Source organism: Platalea leucorodia, assembly GCF_965183815.1.
Source record: "Platalea leucorodia genome assembly, chromosome: W".
NCBI classification, from domain to species: Eukaryota; Metazoa; Chordata; class Aves; order Pelecaniformes; family Threskiornithidae; genus Platalea; species Platalea leucorodia.
The window spans coordinates 24,772,820-24,798,678 of record NC_138859.1 but is presented as its reverse complement, the minus strand read 5'-3'; the positions used below and the strand labels follow the sequence as shown (position 1 = coordinate 24,798,678).

General features: G+C 38.4%; 1 pseudogene across 1 annotated transcript in view; it reads right to left on the bottom strand.

Moving 5' to 3' along the window:
• Positions 1-25,859, bottom strand: part of LOC309601526 (dymeclin-like) — a 233,992-nt pseudogene that overhangs the window by 88,088 nt on the left and 120,045 nt on the right. The window contains exon 14 of the transcript in view: positions 12,318-12,482. The product of the transcript in view is annotated as a dymeclin-like (transcript). The remainder of the gene's footprint in view (positions 1-12,317; positions 12,483-25,859) is intronic.

Below are 25,859 nucleotides of genomic sequence, written 5' to 3'. Positions count from 1 at the left end.
AGCAAGTACAACCCTCATGGGATGGGATGTTAATTCCCCTCTGCCTTGGGAAACAAATGACAGAGCTGGAGCATGGGACTAAATATAAACTGTATTTCAATGGGATGTTCAGAAGAGACAAAACATGGCTTTCTAGGCTCATACAAATATCTTTCTGAATTTAAATTTATCCAGGTGACAACCAAAGGTGTGCAAAAATGAGTTTTCACAACCCTGCTGGTGTAATCTGGATTAATCTGAGGCCAAAACTATTCTGGAAAAACAATTTGGAAATGTGATCAACTATACAAACAGTATAAAGGCTCTCAAAAGTACAATCAAGATAATCATAGTAGAGACTTGATAAGTGGACAGGGAGGTGGACAGAAAACTGGCCGAATGGATGGGCTCAGATTGCTATAGTCAGCAGCACGAAGTCCAGCTGGAGGCCAGTCATGAGTGGTGTACCCCATGTGTTGATTCTGGGGCCAATGCTCTTTAACATCTTCATTAATGACCCAACTGATGGGGCAGAGTGCACCCTCGGCAAGTTTGCAGGTGATACAGAACTGGGAAGAGAGGCTGATGCACCAGACAGTTGTGCTGCTATTCAGGGGGACCTGGGCAGGATAGAGAAACAGGTCAACAGAAACCTCGTGAAGCTCAAAGGGAAATATCAGATCCTGCACGTTGAGGGTCGACCAGCTAGAAAGCAGCTTTGCAGAAAAGGACCTAAGGGTCCTGGTGGACACCAAGTTGAACATACACTAGCAATGCACCCTCACGGCAAAGAAAGCCAACAGCACCATGGGCTGCATTAGGCAGAGCATTGTCAGCCCATCAAGGGAGGTGATCTTTCCTCTCTGCTCAGCACTGGAGAAGCCTTATCTGGAGTGCTGGGCTCCCCAGTAGTAGAGACATGCACATACTGGAGCGAGTCCAGCAAAGAACCACAAAGATGATTAAGTGATTGGAGTGTCTGACATGCAAAGAGAGGCTGAGACACCTAGGACTGATTAGCTTGGGGAAGAAAAGGCTCGAGGGGATCTCAATGCATACAAATATCTGATGAGAAGGTGTAAAGATGATGAAACCAGACTCAGTGGTGCCCAGAGAAAGGACAATAGGAAACGGGCACAAATTGAAATACAGGAAATTGCATTTAAATATAAGAAAAAAACCAAGTTACCTAGAGAGTTTGTAGAGTCACCATCCTTGGAGATATTAAAAATCAATTGGACATAGCCTTGGGCAACTGGCTCTAGGTGACCCTGCTTGGGCAGGGGCTTGGACGTGACAATCTCCAGAGGTGCCTCCCAATCTCAGCTGCTTGGTGACTCCCTGAAATCACCATGAGCATGGCTAAACATTTAGCACAGTTGCAACAAAGAACAAAATGCAAGGAACACTGCCTGCTGGAAATGAACACCAAGTCAATGTAGAAACCAGCAAAACCACAACTGCACTACAAAGCACTTTGGGAAATACAGGAAATATATTTTAGGGTAAAATCCTGCAGTAGCAAGAGGATGGTTTGGTGATTAATTAGAAGAATGCAGCATCAGAAAGATCTGATTTTATTTATTTATTTTTAGGTTTTTTTTATAACCACTAATTTTTAATTTCTGCTGGGTGAACACCACATTGAAAGCCATTCCAAGGACTTACATCTTCTTGAAATGTGGAGAAAAGTAAAATATCTATGTTGAATTCTCTTAAAACTGTTCTGCAAAACTGAGGAGCAATCACAGCAGAGTTCACAGTAAAGCTCTAATTTAAGAAAGCACAGCTCTTTGTAGGACTGTGCACTACCAAACACATACCAAGAGCTTTAGTGGTGTCTAACAGTAGGGTAGAGGTTCACCTTCAGTAGGGTAGAGGTTCCTCTGAGGCTCACTTCTCAGAGGAAGACCACTAAGCTGGACTGCACTTCAATCCATGCAAGGGATGAATGTAAGGACTGAATTTTCCACCAGCTGGAAGTAAAAAAAAACTGTCACTCTATTCCTGACACTAAAATTGGCCTGATGGGTCACATCTCTTAGAGCTACCTTATTTCATCCTACCTACAAAATTGGATTTTCCTCTTTCATAAAATGATCTGATAACTAATAAGGAATATAGATGAGCTGTGATAATGCACGTTATGCACCTAGAAGTATTCAAAGTAACCAAGTATGTGAGGCAGGAACATTAAATGGAAACTTTTAAATCTTCTTTCATTAGTGTACACATATTGAACTGCTTTTTAGCTAGGCTGATGCCCCAGAAAACTTTTCCAGCATTTAGAAGAAAAGCCAAACATTAATCACTGTCCTGGAGGTTACACTGGGGCTGCAGGATTAGTCATCTTTGGAAAGCAGTTGTGGTTGTTATTTTCCTCTCCCACTGCTTTTTCTGATCTGCGGCTGGTGCGGTGGGAGCATTCTCATCAATGTTTTCTCACAAATTCAGCTTACAAACACAAAAGAACAAAAACGCTTAAGAATAGCTCACAGCTCTCAACCCCTACATCCTGCTATAGAGTGGGGATCCAAAACCTCCTTACACAACTTAAATCAGTCCTTTGGAGGATTAGAATAAAAACCTGACTAATTCCTCCCCCTTTTTTTTCCCACCTCTGCATTTTTTGGTCAAATAGGCTGTGGTGAGGAATGGCGATACCAAAATGTGAGAAGAAATGACAGTTCTTATAGTTGGATGTTCTCATTAGAAGTTGAAAATGAAAACAGAAGAAATAGTTCTTACAGTGTTACTACTTCTGCAAATCTAGAATGTTTTGGGTCATTTATATCAGTATGAATTGATCTGGATGCCAGTTTCAAGTCTTTAGCAGCTACACCTCCGTTAAGCAAGTCGGCAACGTTCCCTGTTCCCTCCATCCAGCTCCTTTCTTCCCCATCCTGCCCCGGCCACCCAGGGGCTGTGCAGCCCCTGCGTCGCCCTGAGGAGCCAGGCCAGGTCTGCGGGACTCAGCAGCTCTGGGGCTCTGACTTTGCTGCAATGTGCTTATGACACCTCACTGCCTCTTTGCTGGAGAATTGCTAATTTAAATTGAATGGCTAGACAGCTGAGAGACCACCCAGAACTACTCCAGAAGGAGAACCATGAGGATGACATTTCTAATCACTTATATTGTTAATCAAATATTAAATAAAGAAGATTTTTTTTTTTTTTAAATCTTTTCCACACTCATGCTACTTGTAGCTGCAATTAATTAGGAAAATGAAAACTCTCAGGTATTTTCACTAAGCAGTTCTACCCTGTGGCTCCTGTGCAGAACATCTCTGCAGAACATATCACAACATCTGCTTTGAGACAATCTGGGCTTACTGAAAAAAAATCTGGATTTTACTATATAAGGTTTATCTCTTGGACTCATCACTTTTAAACTAACATGCCATTAAGTATCCTGAAGTCAGCCAGTACGTGTAGAACAACTAGGTGTGCTTGCACAATCAGCCCAAAATCAGCCCATGTCTTATGCACATATGCACAATATCCCACTAACCAAATTACATTTCAAGTGAAAGCCACCTACGATGTTAAGAGTATGTTGTGGGGTTTTCTTTTTTTTTTTTTTGTTTTAACTGCACTATTGATTCTTGCGTTTATTGATTAAAAATTACTGCTGAACTAAAATTTTATATATTTTATGGAGTGGGATACTTTGCATCCAACCCTAAAAGCCAATGTCTCGTCTCCTACATTAACAACATAAATCTCTTGTTGCTTCTGTTCTTCAGAGTCCTTTGCCAAAACTTCATTCATCACCACTGTTCATATGCATGATCTGAATCCCTTAATCACCTACATTTCTGTCTCCAAGAGACATCTGCAAAGTTATTTGCTCCACCAATCTTCCGGGGTACTTGTGAATCATTTGTTACTCAGGTTTCAAAGTTCTTTGATATATTTTAGTACTTAAGGCACTAGACCCAGTTCCAGGTAGATACCCAGATCTCTCTCTAGACATCAACGTGTATGGATTAAACATTTAGTTCTCAATTCATTGCAAGATGTAGATACTTCTCACTATTTAAAAGGAAAAAAAAAAAACCTGTATACATTTTAACGCTTAACTTCAGGCATTCTGGTTGGAACATCTTAATCACGATTATCAATTGTGATAATTCTAGCTGCAGTCAGTACTTTCCACTAGTTTCATCTGAACATAATGAGTCCTGGAATCACAGCTACAGTCTGTTGATTTGCAATGAGAGCTCATGATGAAGAGGACTTCTGCATAAGCCAAAATGTAGCTTTGGTGAGAATCTGTGCTTTAATTTGACAAATTGGAAGATGTTTTGAATCAGTAACATATGTTTGTTATTTTCTAAGTGAACAATTTTCTATATTTAGACAATAATTGCACATTTTACTAAGCTGCCTTCACTAGCCAAAGTTCATGCAATGCTGTCTAGGAAACCAAAACAGATAACAGTGCATCACCGAGACGGACAAAACAAAGAATACCCACACTGCACTCCATGCTGCCAGTGACAATGACTTATCGAAGCTGCTGGAGAGCTGGTGTTCTGCACCCAAGAGGTGATGTTCTGCACCCTAGGAAAGTCAGCAGATACTACAGAGGAGCTGAACCTCAGTAAGGCTTTTTGGTCTAAGCAGAAGATTGGCTTACATGAGCATAAATTCTTTCTGCTTTCAGAAATAATAAACTTCTAAACTTAATAAACTATAATAAACTTTTAAACTTAAACTATTAAACTATATTCAGTCTGACATTCATTTTATTAGCATTCTCCTGAACTCTTCAGGCAAGCTATAGAATATTTCTCTTTTTAGTCTCCAAACAATAGCTTATTTACATAGTTATAAAAGAATAAGACACCCTCCCCAATCCTGATTAATTGCCAGACATTACGTATGAACGCAAAACCCCCGGACTCTGAACATACTGCTACAATGGAAATGTGTGAAAGTAATTTTGTTCCAATTTCATCTCATGGGAACGTGGGCTCATAAGCATTCAATTAAAAATAATTCCATCTGATCGAGATGTGCTTTAGTTTCACATGCTAATGTGGTAGAATGCGTCTAGATCATGTCTGTGATAAATCTTTACCAGGGTGGGAGGAATAAAGAGTATTCTATAGAAAGAACATAGCTCTTGCAATTTTTCCTTTTCCATTTAATTTTTTTGCACATGAGAAAATAATGTTTTGGCAATCTGTGCTGTTTTGTACTATTTGGGTCAGATCACCTGGGGGATAGTACCTGGGAACATTATATTTGTAACGGGAAAAATCTAAATCAAAATGTAGCCTTTTAAAGAAATCCATAAGACAAACAAAATAACAAAACCCTGCGTGGCAATCTGCCTGTAACTCTGATTTTTAATGCCAAAAGAAGCCGCTTTGATCAGTGCGTCTGACACAAGCCATAGGAATTCCCTCAGCTATTTCCTCCTTCAAGTCCAATAGCTGCGGCTGGACTTGGACATATCTTTTAGGAAAACATCCAATCTCATTTAAAAATTCCAATCTTGGGAAATCCAGAGCCCTTGTTAAACTATTCCAGTGAATCATCCACTGTGTAAAAAAAATATGAACCAGTCTCAATTGGTTTTGCTTCAATTTCCAGCTACTGAAGTGCATTATACTTCTGCATATTAAAGGGCTCCTTATTAAAGAATTTATTTACCCTTAATCTCCCAAATAATTTTATAGTGAACTCATAAATCTGCCCTAGAGTACTTCCAAGTCCTTTCAAAGTCAATGCTACCTGGACCTCTTATCCCAAGAGCGTGACCTATGTGCATGAAATTCTACCAGCTCTATGAAAATACACCTTGCTTGCATCAGGCTTAGATGGTTACTTTTTGATATCAGTCATCTTTCCCCTTCATTGATCACTGCTTCCCTAAAAACTATTCTCGATACATTATTTCAAATAGGGCAGGAGTTAATGAACCAATGCACAAGGGTTTCCACTAGACATGCACCCACTTGATGAGCATGCAGTTAAACTGCATTTTGAGATCTACAAGCTAGGCAATTTTTCACCCACCGAATACCTGCAGCATTGATTTTATATCTCGCTGGTTTCTTGACTGATATACTGTGCAGTACTAAGACAAATAATTTGCAATAGAATTATTTATAAACAATTCCCCTCTGCCAAGTCACTCAATGTTGAGTGTAAAGTGATCCTTCCATAATAAAAAAACCCAACCCTTCAATAAAATTATCAGCAGCTGACTAAAAATCATAATCGAAAAGCAATAAAACATTAAATTATATTCATTCAACAGACCTCTGACCATTTTTATGTTTAAATTCTATTTTTTTTCCCAAAGAAAAATAATTAAATGAGCTGCATTTCAGGGAAATGTTGTTCCACACCATCACAGTGGCCAAAGAAAAAGCCTCATCTCCTGACCTGTGATCCCAGATTGGGAACTAAGTCCACACAAAACATCTTGAGTGGAAGCTCAGAGAACAGTTTCCATAAAAACTTACAGGCTGCTCTATAAAAATCCCAGCATACTGGTATCAAACCAGCCTGCATCCTCTAAGAAATATTAATGTAGCTTGATTATATCTTTTTTCCTTTGCCCATTTTTACTTATTCTTACTTTTACTTACTTCTTAAGTGAGTTAATTTAATTCTGTCAGCTGTTCCATGGTCTACCTAAGACTGAAATTTAAAATGCATGTACCATAACCACTGAAATCAATGATTATTACAGCAACCCACAGCATTGGGTTTACATTGAAAATAAAAAGTAAAACAATGAATATTAAACCCATTACGAAAAAAACCATCTTTGAGTCTTTAGGTTAAATACCAGTAATGGCAGCAGTTGGAATTTGTCAGTGTACAGGGGATCACATTAAGAGAAAAATTCTTTTAATTGTCACAAAAATGCACAATCTCCAACTTCTACATTAGAAGCTGGATGAATAATGCCATATGTCTCAATAACAAGAAAAATTTCCCAACCAACCCATAATTATACTCTATGATAACGCAAGGATATTGTAATCCCTGAATGGGTACCAATTCTGTTCTCATCAGCCTTCTGGCTTGGCAGGATGCTGAGCGGAGCACACGGAATAGTGCTTGTGGTAGCAGAAAGGAAAAAGGAAAGGAAAAGGAAAAGCACCCACAGACCGTTCGGTCAGATGCCAGTTTTTAGAGGCAAGGTGTAGATCCTTACTAAAATGTCCTGCAAAAAAAAAGTTTTTATCAGTATTGTCAAAAAAGAGTATCTATCAAGTTAGTTTATTTTAGACAAGTCCTTAAATATACCAAGATTTTTAGAGCTTTTCATTGGAGAAATATTTTTTGAAAAAAAAAAAAAAAATTTAAACTAAGTTATCTACCATTCAAAAAATAGTTTGCTTTAGTAATAAATGAAGTGAATGAAGTGAAGCTATTTCTCGCCTGTGATGAGTCCAGACTCTGCCATTTTCATTATTCTACTTCTAATCCTATAACATAAGTGGATTTATTCATAAAACGTGAAAAAAGCAAGCTGTTGTTCAAAACTTATAAAGAATTAAAATGCCTTTTCGATAAGGTCCAATTACTACATCACAAATTATTTTCCTTTTCACAGAGTTTTATCGAGTTATTTACCAATAAAGGTTTTCAATAGGTCCTGTGACTGGGGCCCCTTATGAGATAAGAATTTTCCTGCAGAAGTAAGATTTTTGTCACCTTTGGAAATTGTCTCATTCTCAACCAATTTCGTCTGCCTACACCAATTTACAACTACATTTTTGTTTTCACACACCACTTTGGATGGAAGCCTACCTGCACTGACTTCACTCTGTTTGAGAGACTTGTTTGCAGAGACAGACAGCCGTGTTTACTGAAGGTGTGATACCAAATAGAGACCTTCCCATTTAAACGATCACTGAAGTCAAAATAATATTGCTCATCTTGTTGATTGCTGTGTTTGCATGTTGTCCCACCTACTAGATGTTTATAATATAACTGTTATTATTTCTCAATAATGCTTTGATTCTCGTTACACAGGGAACACTTTCAATATCAGCTCTCATGGGTTAAGCTCCCAGTGAAGTAAGGATGAATATTTGGTACTTCATATTTAAAATATCACACACAGCAAGTATCAGAAGTGATATAAATTATTTTCAAAAGTTATAAATAACTATGAGTGCTTTAACTGGAAACAGCAGGAAAATAGAAAAGGACCAGTTTTAAGGAGGCTGAAGGGGCTCTTGGTAAGAACACACAGATCTTCTTTTATCCAGCTTGTACTCATGCAAGGCTGATGTACTATTTTACTTGCACTAACTTAGAGTGAGATTTTTATACTAACTGCTTAAAAACTGAATGTAAACAAATGCTCAAGATGATCTATAGAATCAGAGAAAAAGAATTCACACCTGTCAAAACCCATTTGAAAGAATACTAATTGATGTACTTCTCCATATTGCATTAATCCATGCAAAAACCATTTAAGGTTCAATAATAAACGTATCTGCTTCATGTTTCTCCCCACCTTCCCTTCACAGACTAAAGCCAAAGAAAATATGTCAGACTTGCAAATGTTTTAGCTGTTTTCGAGGATGATACTCTGACACCTTTCCTGTACGTACTGAAGGACGGGCCAGTAATCCATATCATGACAAAGGACTGTCTATACGTTCCCGGGATCCAGCCCCGATGCCCCAGCACAGCTCACACTCCAAGGAAAAAAGGAGCTGGCAACTGGGTAACGAATACAAGTCATCTTTATGCAGAACTTCACCATCACATTGCAGCAACAGAAACATTTCTGGTAATTAGCACTATTTTTCAAAGCTAACCTCCAAGGACCTGATCCCGCAAAGACTGCGCATTCTTAAATTAATGTAATTGCATAATTCCATTGACTCTGATGGCATGGGAGGGAGGTATGGTTGCAAAGCTTATCCTCTACAGGCTTCAGACAATGTGCCAGAACACTTCTGAAAAGGAGTATTAAAATCTTATTAGATACATTTTGCTGTTTGAACAAACCTAGCATTAAGTAATAGAAGATATGCAAAATAGGTAAACTGTGTGAATTTGACATCATATTTCTTTGTCTCTGGGCAAAAAAACTTAATTCAAATGAATCCATATAATTTTTCCTTTTGCTCTACTACTTCATGAACATGTTTACTCAATTTATAAGGCTCAGCAAAACCATATTTCCTGCTTTCACACACACAATGTCAAGCTAGCTATGAAAACAAAACTGTCCTTAATTTGTTCAGCATCCCAAAACAAATCGTTGCTTGTTAGCTGCCTTTTGCTAGTACATGCACTAAGCCAGTTTCATTTTCAAAAGCAATTTTCCTGAGATTGACTGCAACCCAAAGAACTTTAAAACAAAAAGGGAACACGCACGAGCATTAAAACATCACATGATGAACATGCAATTCAAAAGGAAACCATAATGGTAAGAGTAGGAGAACATATTTCACATCACGAAGCACGGTTACTGCAATAATCAATAAATAGCACAGCCACAACAGAATTATTAGACAGTAGCAATGACAGATTACAATCCCAGGCTCAATATTTATGCTATGCTAATGCATAGCATAATAAAACAGGTATTGTGCCTCCTCTGGTTTAAAATTTAGAAAAGCCACCGAAAGCAACACTGGCACTAAATCCCAATTAAAGCTGCCTGGAGACCTGGTGCTGCGAGCTTACTCCCTGCGGGGTAGGGGAATATATACCATTTTTCTTCCCCTCTCCCCCACTTTAACCAGTGTTCACTGGTCAGTAAGTGCGGGATGCAGTGTGCTTATAGATTTGACAGGTCACCACCGGTATCTTACACAAATCCATGGTAGCTTGAAAATGCGAACAGCGATCAGCCAGCAGCATAAACGCACTTTTATAAGTGCTTTAATGGAAAATAGTGGTTATTAACTACTACTAATTAGTCAGTGCCATCATTCCAAAGCCGCCGCCTTCTTTTCTCCTTTGTTTTACTTTTATTAATTCCCTCTCCCCACCTCCAAATTAAAGGTACAACTATTCATGTCCATATTCATGTTTGCACACAAAGTGTACCAAGATAGTAATAAAAACTTTAATTCTATGGGACATCTAAAGAGAGGCAACATCATCTGGGTGTATCAGGACAGCATTAGAGACCTGCCATTACTCAGGGCTAAGTCTTATATTCTTTACCAGGAGTCCTGCAAAGAGGCCTGAATGGGAGGGTCGCGATTTATAAATCGCCATAATTAATTATCCTCTGCCTTTAGAGAAGAGATGGAATGCATAAATTACTGAGCAGGCTGTTCATAGGGTAAAATAGCGCAGTACTTAATGCAGGATGGATGCACGGATTCACATAAAAAACACCTTTTTTGACACCTCCATTTATGCCACTGTGTTTGATGCTATTTCATAGAATCATAGAATCACAGAATCATTAAGGTTGGAAAAGACCCTTAAGATCATCAAGTCCAACCGTTAACCTAGCACTGCCAAGTCCACCACTAAACCATGTCCTCGAGCACCACGTCTACCCGTCTTTTAAATACCTCCAGGGATGGAGACTTATGCAGGCAAGTTTCCTGAGCACACACACTAGAAGGTGTTTCACTGTTCTAATCATATATTACCAGAATAACAACAGAGAATTAGCCACTAAAAACCGCTACCTATATATTTTCCTAGCAGCAATTTCTATTTCAAATACTCTGTCTTCCTCCTATCTCATAAAAGGATAGCCTGTAATGAAAATCTGAGATTTTATAATCTCCCAGGCTGATATATTCTAATATATCTCAACTGATGCATAACTCCCATTTCAGACAGTAATACCAGCAAACTATTTCTCCATCAGCTTCAGTATGAGGACCAACTACATGAACTTTTTGCTCTAAAAACTTCACAAGCTTGTTATATGAAAAGGTGTGTAGTGTTATCAGTGCTTATTTTCATCCATACAGCCACCTGAAAGATGCAATATCCATATAGTAGTACTTAGTCTCCCAAGGATGATTTTGCCAACTTAATGTTGTAGTGCTGCCATTGTACAGAATTACCAAAATTTCATTGAAACAAGCTGGAATAATTAAGCCATTTCTTTTATGTTTTCAGGATATCATTCCTACATGTAAAACATTCCATCTTAAACAAGATTTTGGTGTGGACCGCCCTCATTATTATTATTAATTTTTAAATAATGCCTTTGAAATCTTAGGGTTTTGCCTACTTTAATACCATACCCCTGTTCCAAATTAATCTGGAGAATGCCCCTGGGACAGTTAGATTTTCATCTCCTGTTGAGATCCTTCAGTGTAACTCTCCATCATTACGTACTACTATAAAATTTCTTTTGTACAAAAAGAGCTATTTCAGCTTGCATGACATATTTTCTTCCCTTGACAATCAAGCTGGTTTTACTTATGTTTACTGTGTGGTCTATTGCTATTGTATGCCAGCTTAGCTGGGAAGCTGCATTTCCACCCTGGATGCTTTCCATGTTCTGATCAATTTTGTCATGCAATTTTTTCCTTGTTTTCCTAAAGCTTCTAGCATCTTGGTTAATATATTTAATTATCTGCAGCATCAACAGTGAAATAGTAAAACTTAAATTTTTATTTAAACAGCTTAGAGAAAACATTTGGGTATTGCAAGTAGAATTTATTTTTAAATTCCTGCTATTTTACAGTTTCTATAGAGCATCTATAATTCTGCACCATGAACAAGGATTTTATGTTGTCATTTTGGGCTGATGGATTCTCACCATTCTTATTCTGTATAATCAAAACTGATCAGGCATATCAAAAAAGGCAGCTCTTTCTTAATTAATCATTAAGTGCTGTGACAATTTACTGAACTTGAGGGAAAAGTTCTATCGCTTCCATTCCTGTAAAGCAATTTATATAGACAATGTTACCGAAATAATGGGTGTCAGGGAAGTATTAGACACTTACATGTAAGACAACTTATATCTCTGCACTAATTCCAAACAAACTACATAACTGTATGGAAGCTTTGTGAATCACAGCTTATTTTCTTATGTCATAGCTTTGGAAAAGGATTAAAATATTTTTACTCTAACATAAAAAGCATTTAAAACTTCCAAAGGCCACACATTAATTCCAGAAGTTGTATTCTAAATTAAAAAAAAAACAAAAACAAAAACAAAACCCAACAACAAAAAAACCCAAACCATTATTAGACTCCCATCTCTACCACACTTTTTAGGACACACATCAAGGATGCCATAAAGACACAAATCATCCACTTAGCCATTTAATGTTATTCATCAGTTTACTGAAAACATGCACAGATCAGTCACAGAGCATGCAGCATGCAGCAAATGGTGAGCAGAGGTTAATAACCTGGAAGCATAGGATCTGAGAATGTGAGAACAAGTTAAAGACAAGAGTTCCTCTCCATTGTCACTGAGGGTCGAGAAGCAATGCTGCAGCGTAGAGCAGTGAGAGTGGGGGAAATACAGTTTGTCCAAGACACATACATATCTCCGCAAGTGGCGGCAGGTATAACTGAAAGACAAGGGTAAAGGGAGAAAAAACAGAAAAAAGAGGTATTTTCCTTTAAGAAAGTTAATTAATGGTTTAATGTCCTTGGGTTTTGTGCCAAGAGTCAATGGAAGATGCCAAGTAAGCAATGAAGCAGTCTGACATAAAACAACAGTTTCAAAAGACTGATGGATCTGTTAGTCTGTAGCCATACGCTGGTTCTCTGCTCTCTCAGCCTGGGATTCCAGTAGTAGAGTATTCCTATAGTTAATTTTAGTTCCTCAAACATGGTGCTTTATCATAACTGAGTTACACACTTAAGACCTGGTGAGCTTTTTCATGAAAAACTACAATCACTTCCATGAAATAACTGTAGAGCAATCAATAAAATATTTAGTATTCATACTAACCAACTCTGAATGCTCTTGAGTAAGAGATATTGCCTATGCCTATTCACAGGATATCCTCCCACTCCTAATGGAAAGGAGAATAAACTAATTAGAGTAGTTCACCTGCAACAAACTGCATCACTGGTAAACTATGAAGCACACACATCATATAACCTCAAACATCTATTATTATAGGTTTTGCATAGAAAATACTTCACTGCATAATGGTGTACAAGACGCATGTGTGATAGCCCAGCTCACAGGGGAACTCTGCCCAGGGTATAGAGAGTGGCAAGTCTAAGCAGCCTAATACACTGCGAGATAAATAAGAGCTCTTCATAAGCATCAAGATACTTCTACCAGACCATTTGCTGTCCCTACTACAGCCTGAATCAACAAACACCTGAACTCTAGGCTGCAACCTCCTTACTAAATCAAAAAAAACATCGTTTCATAGCTTCATAGGTTGAAACTTGGCCAATGGGTTATCTGTCCCAACTGTCTGCATTTCACATGCTAGTATCCCTCTGTAATCCCTTTATTGGACACGTGTGGCTAAAACACTCTTTTAGGAGATCAAATTATTCGTCTACCTTGGGCAAAGAACAGTACAGAAAAGACTGCCACCAACAGCTGATCCTTGGTGCAATCAGTGGGGCTCTAAGCCTAAGACTGTATCAAAACCAATGTCTCCCATTGCTTTAGTCTAAATAGCATTCACTACTGGGTTAAAGTCAGTCACCTACCTTTGCTCTGGAAGCTGAGGAACACACAATCCCTTTTGGCACTTCATTTGCAGATATACTAGTTTTCAGGAGAGGAAGCAGCTGCAAGGAGGCAATTTCTTAAGCCATCATGCCTTTTTTTTGACCACAGCATGTTTTGAGCAACACAGGCTATTCTCTTCACAGGCCGTGGATGGAGAAGAAAAAGAATGGTATTTACAGGATCCCATACTGAGGGGAACCCTCAACACACGAGCCTGCCCTTCCATCTACCCAGAGAGGCCACAAAACTTTTTCTAAAACCAAATTAAAGAGCATCTTTTAGAATGATGCTGCTTAGAAGTTTTAAATGGTCATGAGTCCATTATTCCCATTTAGTATATTTTACCAGCCTTGTTACTAGAAAATTGTACCTTATTTCAAGCCTGTATAGGTCTCATTCCAGCCATTCCATCTTGTTAGACTTTTGTCAAGAAATTGAGAGCACCTTCTATTATCACTTATCTTTGACCCCTGTCAATGCTCTCCATAGATAGGAAGAACAAGACTTGATCCCCAAAGCATGATGACCACATTTAGGCTTAACTGGCAAACTGAATGAGAACGCAGCATGTGATGGGAGGAGGAGAAATTTCCCAAAAACTTCACCCAGAGGTTTCGTGCCCTGTTGAGACAGACACAGGGTGAGACAGTGCCAGCAGCACTGCCCTCCCACTGCTGCCAGCCTTGCTGCCATCGCCTCGTCCTGCCACAGCACGGATGGGACCGAGCACAGGAGGGACCACTTCTGTGGGCAGATGGCTTTCAGAGTCAGCTCTGTCTGTTGGTGGAGCTGCTGGCTCAAGTGTCACACTTTGGAAACAAAACCTTCAAGCGTCACCAGTCCTCTTGGGTATTTATACAATATGGCCAGTGCAATTCTGTAATCCTCCCTTTCATCATTTCAGGTAATAAGGGCAAGGCCATTCCTATTTTCGAAGTTGAACTTGTTTACTGAAAGGTGTGATTTTAAACCCATACCAAGAGCAACACAATCCCATAAACCTGCATTTTCTAATTTGCATTACAGCCACTATGACCAGCATAGCTTACATCATATCAAAGACTAAGCATCTCCATTATTAAATCCTCTAAGCTAAACGTGAACAAAATCAAGGCTCAGATCCCTCAACAGATATATACATTAAGAAAAATTTACATCCAACTTCCACTGACTAATCGTAGATATTGAGTTTGAAATCAGACTTACTTGATCCACCAGAAATCAGTTTTCCAGCAGCCACTACATCTACAGTTACATGTTACTGAAATTTTTGTTTTCTGTATGTTTTACGGGGCATATTATTTTTACTCTACAGCAAAAGGCAATCTTCAATTACAATATAGTACTGAAAAATTTGAAAAAGCAATATTGCAGAAAATAAAGAACATTATATTTGATTGATGGTGTGTGCGCGCATATTATTCATGTATTCTGTTTACCCCGAGGACAAAACTGTAGCTCATACTGTACTAAAATCCCACTCCAGAACAAGATTATAATTCCCTCTCATAAAAAGTAAAAACCATCTGTTCAACATTTCGAATTCTGATAACAAAACATTACAGTGTCAACTTCTAATAGCTAAAAAGTAGAGTGTCTGGTTACAGTCTGGGAAATCAGGGTGGACTTGAGTTATCCTAACTAAAAAAATATATATTCTTACATAAAAATAAACTTTCACTCTTTTTTTTTTTTGAGATAATGAAAATAATAAAACTCCTCTAATGCCTTCTCACTACACAAATATTACCATAGCTATATTCTCTAGAAATTTAAATCTATTAAAGAAAAAAAAAATTCTATATGCTCCATTAAACTTTAAGTTATCAACATTCTTTTTCTTTAATAGCCATGGCTATTAAAGCCACAGAATCCCAAAATTTTCAGCTCTAAACCAACAGAGGTTAGCATCAGTATTTTGAAGACTAAAGTGACAGGATCTTTTCTGTCTTGTAGTCATCCATCTCTCACATCAGATCAGCTGTGATTCCAGAATACAAACTGTATGGAAATGAACGTGAACATGGAAACCCAATGACATCTTTAAGATAAGTGAAGATGCTCGAAACTGACAGGTATCAAGTCAAAGCAAATTCAATCCTTTTGAAGTCAGAAAGTGGCATGTAGAAATCTCCAAGGGTTTACTCCCATGGGTGGTTTTTTGTGGGTTTCTTGTTTGTTTTTCACTTTCTCTACTACATATAGTGGGTGGGGAATTGGAAGAGAAAGACCAAAACGGAAGGAAACACCAAAACCAACACAGAAAAGGCTCACTTGCTAACAATGAATAACACGGATGTTTGAATAAAAATATACCTAAAAGAATTTGATACTATAAAAGACAGCATAAAGAACCTGACATCTGTGAAGAGACCTGTAAACTACCTACTACTTGAGAATATCTTCTACTTAAGTTTCTGGCATCCATGAAAAAGTTTCCTTCCCTGATCCCAGCATTGTCTAATCTTGCCTAGTGGCTGGTATAAAATGAGAAGGCAGGGAGGAAGCTTCAGTATCAGCTGGGAAAATGAGACAAAAAAAGTAAAATAAAAAAAAACCCCACCACACAGGAAAAAAATACCAAACCAGACACATCAGTCAGCTATATCACCCTTCTAGAAAACAAAAAATGTAAATTTGCTCAAGGGGGAAATTGTTCTTCCTTGTAACTCTCCCCAAACTTTTGGAGTTGCCCTTCCCGCTGCCACCCTGCAAGGACAGCCTATTTTCATAAATCTTCAGAGGAGAACACCTACACTCGACTGCCGTGAGGATATTCTCACCTGCTTATACCAATCATCTCCTGTAATCCTGGAGCTCTGGTCCTCTCTTACCGAGAGCTTTTAAATTTGTCTGAACCAGCAGTAGTTAAAATGAATGCTCTCATCATCACTCTGACCTCAGAGAGGGCAGAGACCCTTCCTGTACACACTCTTCACTGCCTGCCACCCAGGCACATGTAGGAGAAACATATAATTTTTATATATGTATAAAAATTAACCCAATATATCTATATTTATTTGTAATTTAGTGCACATTTGATGAAGGTAAAGTAAGGTTTCCTTTCCATAAAGTCTGGACAAGCCCGATCAGTAAAGGTATTCTGATGACAGCATTTAAACAAGGGCATCAAAGAAACACTTTAAAATCAATGGGAGTTCTATGCTGAGAGCCACTTGGGAGGTGGAGGTCGGCTGTGAGCTAAACTGCCACTTTTGTGACGGCAGAGCTGCATCCCACGTGAATAGAATAGAATAGAATAGAATAGAATAGTTCAGTTGGAAGGGACCTACAATGATCATCTAGTCCAACTGACTGACTACTTCAGGGCTGACCGAAAGCTAAAGCATATTATTAAGGGCATTGTCCAAATGCCTCTTAAACACTAACAGGCATGGGGCGTCGACCACCTCTCTAGGAAGCCTGCTCCAGTGTTTGACCACCCTCTCGGTAAAGAAATGCTTCCTAATGTCAAGTCTGAACCTCCCCTGACGCAGCTTTGAACCATTCCCACGTGTCCTGTCACTGGATACCAGGGAGAAGAGCTCAGCACCTCCCTCTCCAGTTCCCCTCCTCAGGAAGCTGTAGAGAGCAATGAGGTCACCCCTCAGCCTCCTTTTCTCCAAAATAGACAAGCCCAAAGTCCTTAGCTGCTCCTCATAGGACATGCCTTGCAGCCCTTTCACCAGCTTTGTTGCCCTCCTCTGGGCACATTCAAGTACCTTAACATCCTTCTTAAATTGTGGGGCCCAGAACTGCACACAGTACTCAAGGTGAGGCTGTGCCAACGCTAAATACAGCGGGATAATCCCCTCTTTTGACCAGCTGGTTATGCTGTGTTTGATGCACCCCAGGATGCGGTTTGCCCTCTTGGCTGCCAGGGCACGAATGCATGCCGTGGCTTCCTGCAGCTTTACTGAGTCTCCCTGATCATCTGGAAGCCCTCCGAGGACCTTGTGTAAAACACGCAAATAATCAAAACCAACAAACAAATGAGACTTTGCTAAAGATTCTTCCAAATCTGCTGTTTCTCATTTTTGTCTGAAGAAAATTCAATGTCCTAAATGGTCATTGCAATTGTTTTGGTTTAGGGGATCACATCACTTCCAGTTTTTAACTCGAACTCCATGTAATTCAAGAGGTGTACACAAGACTACAGCCACAGACTAAACACTTAGCAAAAATAAGAGTTAAAAAATAAGAAGTGCTGAAATTCATGATATGCTCACATTAATTTTTTCATCCAAAATTTTAAGGACAGACTTGAACAAGACAACAGTGCTAAGCAAAACATGCAAAGCCACTTATGTCCTTATTTATTTAAACCAGAAAGTTGATATTTTCTCTACTGAAGTCAATTGCAATTTAAAAATAAATATATCAAAGACAAAAACATAAATGGCACCAGGTCAACATCTTTTTAACAACACAGAAATGAAGCAAATTGGGCAGGGTATAGAAAAGTGGTATAAAAACACTATTCGCTAACCCCTCTATAAATACAACCTAGTCTGAAACAGCATATACAGGATTCAAAAGAAAAATTCCCAGTGCTAATGTTTAAGTAACTGTAATTCATAATCTTCCTCTCGGTGCATACCAGATTTTATGAAGGCTATAAATCTTTAACACTATTGAGAAAAAGTAAGGTCTTGAAGACATACATGCCACATGCATTAGCTCAGAGAAACTAGATTAATCTGCAGCAATAAAAAAAAGCCAATTCTGCTAAGCCTGATTAAATATTTAGGTCATGTTGTTTCTGTGGCAGAATTTGAAAAATGCACAGCAAATAACATCTTTTGCTGAGTTTGAAGACTTTATCACTATACTTTCAAAAGGGAGTTATGTTACAACATGACTCTATGGGAAAGCCAATACAAAAAGCCTTTTTAAAAAAAAGAAAAAAAACAACAATGAAAGTGTAAGCTAATTAAACTAGCACATATTAGTCAGCACCCCAAACTATCTGTATACATGTGGGGAGAATATCGTGACGTGCTATTAAGATTTTACTACTGTTCATGTTAGATAACTTATGTTCTAGCAAGTCCTATTAGTCATTACTCTTATGTTCCAAAAGACAAACCCAACCAAAATACATTCTATACTCAAATACTACATCGATGATGACAACAATTTACTAGATCATCCATTCCATGAGAATGTTTAATTTATTCTCTGCCTAAAATATCACCTATTAATGTTATTTCATACAGTATAAACAGAAGAAAGGCAAACTGTCAAAAGTCTATCTGTCTTCTTGCCAACAGTAAAATACATCATATACATCATCCAAAATTAGAATTTTGGGCAAAAGTTTTTATTTCTGTTTAGTACTCTGCTGTTGATGACATGAACAGTGGTACTGATGAACCACAGTAGAAAGAATACTATGTATTTGTTTTTTAGTACCAAGACTATTATGAGATTGATATGCATATGTCCACAGAAAGGTGGTTTGGGGTTCTTTGGGGTGGGTTTCTGCCACTGTGGTGTTAGCACAGTTAAGCTGCTTAAGGTACAATAAAAGTCAGTATCGGGGATACAGGAGATCGCATTGGCTTTTACCATACTAGAACACTTAAAACAATTCCTCCTTTTTCAGCCAGTTTCAATATTTTTTTTTTATTATTCTTATCTTAAAGTCATAATTAAGGTTGAAAGGGACCTTAGGAGGTCTCTAGCCCAACCTCCTGCTTAAAGCAGGGTTAACACTGAATCCAGACCAGACCAGGGTTTTGTCCAGTTGGGTCTTGAAAGCCTCCAGGGACAGAGACTCTACAACTTCTCTGGGCTGCTGTGCCAATGCTTCCCTGACCATGAAAAATCGTCTTCTTCCATCAGGCTGGAACCTCCTGACTTCAGCTCATGACCATTCTCTCTCATCTTCCTGCCACACACTTCTATAAAGAGCCTGGCTCCATCTTCTCAGTAACCTCCTCCTATGTGTGGGAATGCTGCTAACCCTTTCTCTGAAACTCCTGCCACAGCCTTGCCCCGAAGCCTTCTCTTCTCCAGGCTAAACAAGCCCAGTTCCCTCAGTCCATCTTCCTACACCAAGTCCTCCAGCCTCCAACCATCGTGGCAGCCCTCCACTGAATTTGCTCCAGTTTAGCAACACCTTTCCTATGTCCAGGGGCCCAAACCCTGGATGCAGTTCTCCAGATGTGATCCAACAGACAGTGGTCTTGCAATGGCATGAGTCAACTCTCATAGTGCTCTCAGATGCATTTCACCAGGTCCCATGGACATGTATATGTCAGTTCTCAAGTAATCCCTGACTTGATCCTTTTTCACTACTGGTAATTTCCTTACTCCTAACTTCCTAATCTAAGTAATAGAGTGACTTCTCTTAGCTTTCTAAAAATACTTCATTCTTGCAGGCCTACTTTTCAGACACAAGTATCACTAAATTTATATCTTATAGCATAGAGTGATGACAGGATTTTAAATTACATTATTGCAAAACAGCAGTTTGGGGGCGAGGGGTCATTACAGGGTTAAAGGTGCCAAAACAACACAGAACAGAGAAGCATGAAAATTATTTAAATACTTAAGAAGCTATTATTTGTGATAATGTGTCACAGACGTAAGTTCCCATGCCCCGAAGCAGCACTCTGTCACAGTACTGGCCAAATGTACATGACAGGCTTATAAGAGGAATATTATCTTTATGCATGAAAGTATTTACAGTGAAGGAGAGCAAGGAAATGAAAATCAAACAAATTCTGGAGATGTTTGATAGACTGAAAATCAAATGATAAATATATGAGATTCTTCTATAGAAAGACCAAATTACTTCTGTACAGATGAAATTCTATCAAAAAGAACAAAAGGATTTGTATATTAGAAGCAGACACAAGCAAATGATGACCCGTAAGAAAAAAAGATATGAAATAGCTCGGAGGAAGTGTCTATTCGGTACTGATGTTTCAGACAAAGAGCAAAGGCTTTAATCACCCAGATGCACCGGTTACTTGGAAGGCACATATCCCTGGCAGCTTAAGAGATGCTACTATGGGAATGTTGCTTTTGAAACCTCCTGTGCTTTTATCCTTTGGCTAGACACTTGTGATAATTCACAGGCTCTGCATGGAATTACAGGAGATACCTACGACACCTGCATTAACGCAGACGTTTGCATCTCAGTCTGCGTGAACTCCATAGGGAGACAACGGCTAGAGCACCATGAGAGAGGGCACCGTGAGGAGTTGGCAGAGCTTGTCCAAGCCCTCGCCCTGTTCCACAGCAGGATTCATCCCATGTGAGCCATGTAAATTGTGGTATTTGGAAAAAGACCTACTTGTGGACCCCAAGAGCACAATTAATGAGTTACAGAAACATGTCTCTACACAACTTCACAGCAAATTTATTTATTCATTGCAGAACTAAGTGTATTTACTTTACTTAAAAGCCTGTTCTTTCCTAAACTTGCTGAAGGCCATTACCATTAAAAAGGTTGAGTCATTCAACAGTTATAAAGACCTGATGCACATTAAAGTTGTTAAATCCTGATTCTTTCTTCTGTACCTCTAGTTTCACCCTCCATTTAAAAGTGTCAGATGTTTCAAAGTGTAATATTCTCTTTGCGAGCCACGCAAACTACCGTGAAAGTATATGGTGGTGGGAAATAACCTTGGCTCGAGTACTTAAGAGACTCAGAAATTTCATAAACTGTTATCTCGTATTCCTAAAATCAGTCAGAAAGGCTGTTTGAAAATCCTCACTTAAGTGCGGGGTCTGAATGAACTCAAAATTTCCATATGTGGTGGAAAGGAAGGTTTTCAGGAGCAATTTGGAGGGCACCAACACAGTTCAGTTGGGTGTTATCAGTAACTGCTCTAATTCCCTCCTTGCAGCCACTCATACCTATCCTGGATTCACACACCTGGAGAGAGAAATTAGTTCACTGAACTGCAAAGCTGGAAAAATGTTAGACATATATAATGACATCAGTTAAAATGTGAAATAAGCAGCACCCTGACAAGAAAAAAAGACTTATAATCAATGCTATATTTTTGTTTTATACTAATGCTTACTTACAGCCATAATACTATTTTAGTTTGTCAGATAAATTCTTTTAAGTTCATTACTCATTCATTTCTTTAGATCATAGTCCATAGTTTTTTCCAAAGAAAAAATTTCTAAAAAGGAAGGAGTACATGTTGTATCTGAATAAAGTGGTTAATGAGCCAAATACCCTGCATCTGAAGATAAAAGACGGGTTCAAGCAAGTCATTATATTGAGTCACCTCTATTTCTGTTAAGGAACACTGTCCCATAAATACGTTCCATTCAAAACAAACTGAGAAGACAAGACTGCGGTTTCTAGGATTCTACTAGAATAGCAAATAATAGTTTCTAAAAGACTATTAGAATTCCCTTGCTTTTTAAATCTCAGAAAATCTTATGCAGGACAATTTATTGCTATAAAACAGACTTTTTAAAATGCAAAAACTCTTAAGATTCACATCTTCAGTGTACTGTACGTTAGACACCCAAATCCCAAATAATACAGTGGGATACAACCCAGTAAGCATTTTAGTGGCATTAATCTTTTTTTCCAGGCCAGCTAAAAGAAATCAAAATTGCACTAACAGGACTGGAATAATGCTGCTAGCTTTCTCATTTTTGCTTCCTTTCACTGTTAAACATGCAGAAAACTTAAATTACACAACTCAGAACCTCAGTCTACTCTGCAAATTCAACTGTAAAAAACCACTATCACAAAAATAGTTATTTCTGTACAGGTTTCCTCAAATATATCTTCTTCTCCATCATAACAGATTTGCAAGATCAACAGTTTTAAAAGCTGGAAGGTTCCACCAAAAAAGAAAAGTTTAATTCCCCAATTTGAAGACTATTATCAAACTGTACTGTTTCCAAAGAGCTTATGTGGCACAATAACTATGAATGGGCCATTCATGATAATTAAAGATGGGACAACAGGACCGTCTACCTCCAAACTGCAGCTCTCTGTTGCATGCAAGAATCTGTATGATGCTCTAGATTCCCTGAAACAGGTATCAAGACTTCAATAAACTTCAGTTCTATGGCCAAGATTCTGTGCTAATTTGCATCATGTTCATTTAATCACACGTTCTGCCAAGCGATGACTTACAGCTTGTAAGACACTGAAATACCACACAATTTCCTGGATGGCAGAAGACTAATGAGATGTTGTAATGACTTCCCCACACAAAATGACAGGATTACCATGATGGTTATGTCTTACAAGTCAGCAGAGACACAAAAAGTGGTCAAGGGAAGAGCAAACTACCTTGTCCAAAGTTGAGCTTTTAGAGTGGTACATATTTAGATATTAAAAACCTTTTTAAGCCAGGTCAGCAATCAACAATGGTATTTTTAAGAAGAGTCCTGTGCCATGATATGCAGAGCAGAGGATAACATCGTTCAACCACTCTGCTTCATGTGAGAAGACCCTGAGACAGAAAGAAGCAACAGTTTGCCTAACACCCCTCCGTGGTTCACACTGATCCAATCTATCTCAAAATAAAGCTGTGAGTCTGTCCATCTGGGAAGTCTCCATAACCCATGAGCTCAGGGGTCCCAGGCTCCGAATGCTTCTAATGGCATGCAGGGCATTCAACTGCTTGCGCCAGATGGGGGACGAGGGTATTACTGTCCCATCAGGTGCCCACTCAGAATACCCAGCTGGTTCAACCAGGCTTAAACCAAGTTCAATGAATTTTCATGTTGGAAACAGCTGATATCAGCCTAAAACCTCAACTCCATATGTTACACACAGGCAAAACCAGGCAAGCCCACATGGAGTACTCCTCTTTCTGTTGATACAGCTAAAGCAGCATTTTAATACATTTGACCACAACTACACTCAATGCATAGTAACAAAGGATGCTTCATTCCTTTTTAAAAATTAACTTATAATTACATTTACTTTGCTAAGTCATACCAGCAAGAGGACATTTGCTACTAATATTCTCTTTTCCCTTATCTCAACAATTGTTATCTCCCCTTTTGTTACAGCCTTTCCTACTAATTGCAATGACACCTCCCAATTTTGGAATGGCTGATCAGCTTATAAGCTTCCCCATAGCTAATCTAGGTCAACAAGCTACTAATAAGGCCAGCATATGTTTCTTTTATTTAACGCTATTGAGATCTTTATAAATTGCTTCTGTCTCCCAACAAAAGCCACTCCACAGATTCGGGAACCTCTGTATGTGTAAGATGTACCAGTGACACAGTGGAGGATGAAGAGCATAAAAATCATCTGCAAATAGACCAGTGTGTCTGTGCCTGTGAACAGCTAGTGAAAGAGCAAGCCAAAGCTACCCATGGTTGACCAGTTGACACAAAAATCTCTCCAGGTATCCTGCTGTGCACACAACTTCTACTCCTGACAGTCCACAGACTAAAACAAAAGTTCAGACTCAGTGGTTTAGAGCTGTTTGATCTTCCATTCCCACAGTGTCCTCTTTCAAACACAGCCTGAACATGAGAATATCATGAAGGCCCTTTTCTGAGAAGCCATTAATTTTCACTCTACTTGGAACATCTAATAAAAATGGGATTATCATTTTTGTAACATACTGCACTGCAGGGGAGGGGGGGAATCTCATTATAAAGCAGTTTCTCATACATAGAATATCATTTTATATCCAGGTTAGATAACAAATGTTTTCTCCACTAAACTAAAATGTTACAAAACTATTTCAAAGTTAAGAAGCATTAAAAGCAAAATGTCTTTGAGGTTTTTAATTCTTATTTTTGAGGCAATGTCAACCAGTCAATTCTGTGGCCTTCCATGCTGAAGAGAATTTATTGCTAAAATCTAAGGCATACAGCGCATGGTAAATGCCACCAAAGTGAAGGATACAGGAAAAAAAAATTAACATAAATATTTCAAAGTAACAAATTCATCAGGCAGAGCACTACATGGCAATGAAAGTTTGCTGGGATGAACAGGCCATTTTCTACTGCTTTAAAGCGAACACAGAAATTCAAACAAGCTGGTTGAGTTGTAGATAAATCACCCAAAGTCAAATACACAGAAAGATGCTTCTTCCCTGTTTATTTCAGTGACATGATGTCTGCATGAAAATATTCGGGGATAGGAATTACAGAAAGCCACCTTTTGTACCGACAGGTCCCATCAAAGTACGGAATTAGAGACCAGGGCTGCAGGGCATCCTGCACACTCATGGCCTGCACCATGAGCATCGCCAATGAAATCCAACATAAGCCTGATGCTAAAAAAACCCTCTTGTTTAGAAAAACCTAGAAAATAGTCATACTGTTGCGATAACTTTCATTAAGGTAATTTCCTTCTTGCACAACTACAATCCACGTGTGACATATATAGTTTTCATATTGTGTTAACAAAGGTATAGGTTGGCTATTACACTATAATTCTATCACTGACATCTTACTTGTATTATGTTGCTCTTTGATTACCAAAACCTGAAAGCTGCCATTTCTGAAATTAGACTTTTCCAAAATAATGTTTCATAGGGTGAAAGGATTCTACCTCTAAATTCAGAACAATTTTAGGAAATTTCCTATCTGAAAATGGCTCTAATTTAACAGCATTCATTCCCCTACTGTAAGAAAGAAGCCAGAAAAATGAGTTTAATAGAAGTATTGCATACCTTATTCACTTAATTATTTTTGCTCAATTCACACATCTCATTTAAAGTTTGAAATTATTACTATGCTAAAATTTTACCATTTAAAAATCACAATTCCTGTATGAGAAGCAACTCTTCTATTCCTATACTTAAGTTTACAAATAAGAATTAAAAACAAATGATAATTAGAAACCAAACAGCTTTGAAGCACTCATGCAGCAACCTGGCTTTTTTTTTTTCAAATGTTTCTCCTTAAGAAGTGCCTTTGATTTGGGTAACTCAATTTCACTAGTTTTCTGCACCAACTGTCCCATCACTATTCTCCAATGAAAGAGGAAGCTGTATGTTAAAGAGCTTCCCAAAAGCACCATGGACATCAAAGAAAAAAAAGGCAGGAAAACCAGAATGCTCACAGAGTGTAAAGCCATGTGCGAGAGAAATTTGTTTATCTTCCTATGTGAGGAGCCTAATGACTTTTGAGCTAGCAATTACATCTCATTATTGACACTGTTAAAAAATTTTATTAAGCAATTGGTAAATTCTAATTTCACCACATTCACACACTAACAATTTCAGATTTTTCAGTTGAATGTGGCCCCTAATAAGCAGGTCAGATCACACATGTCTTG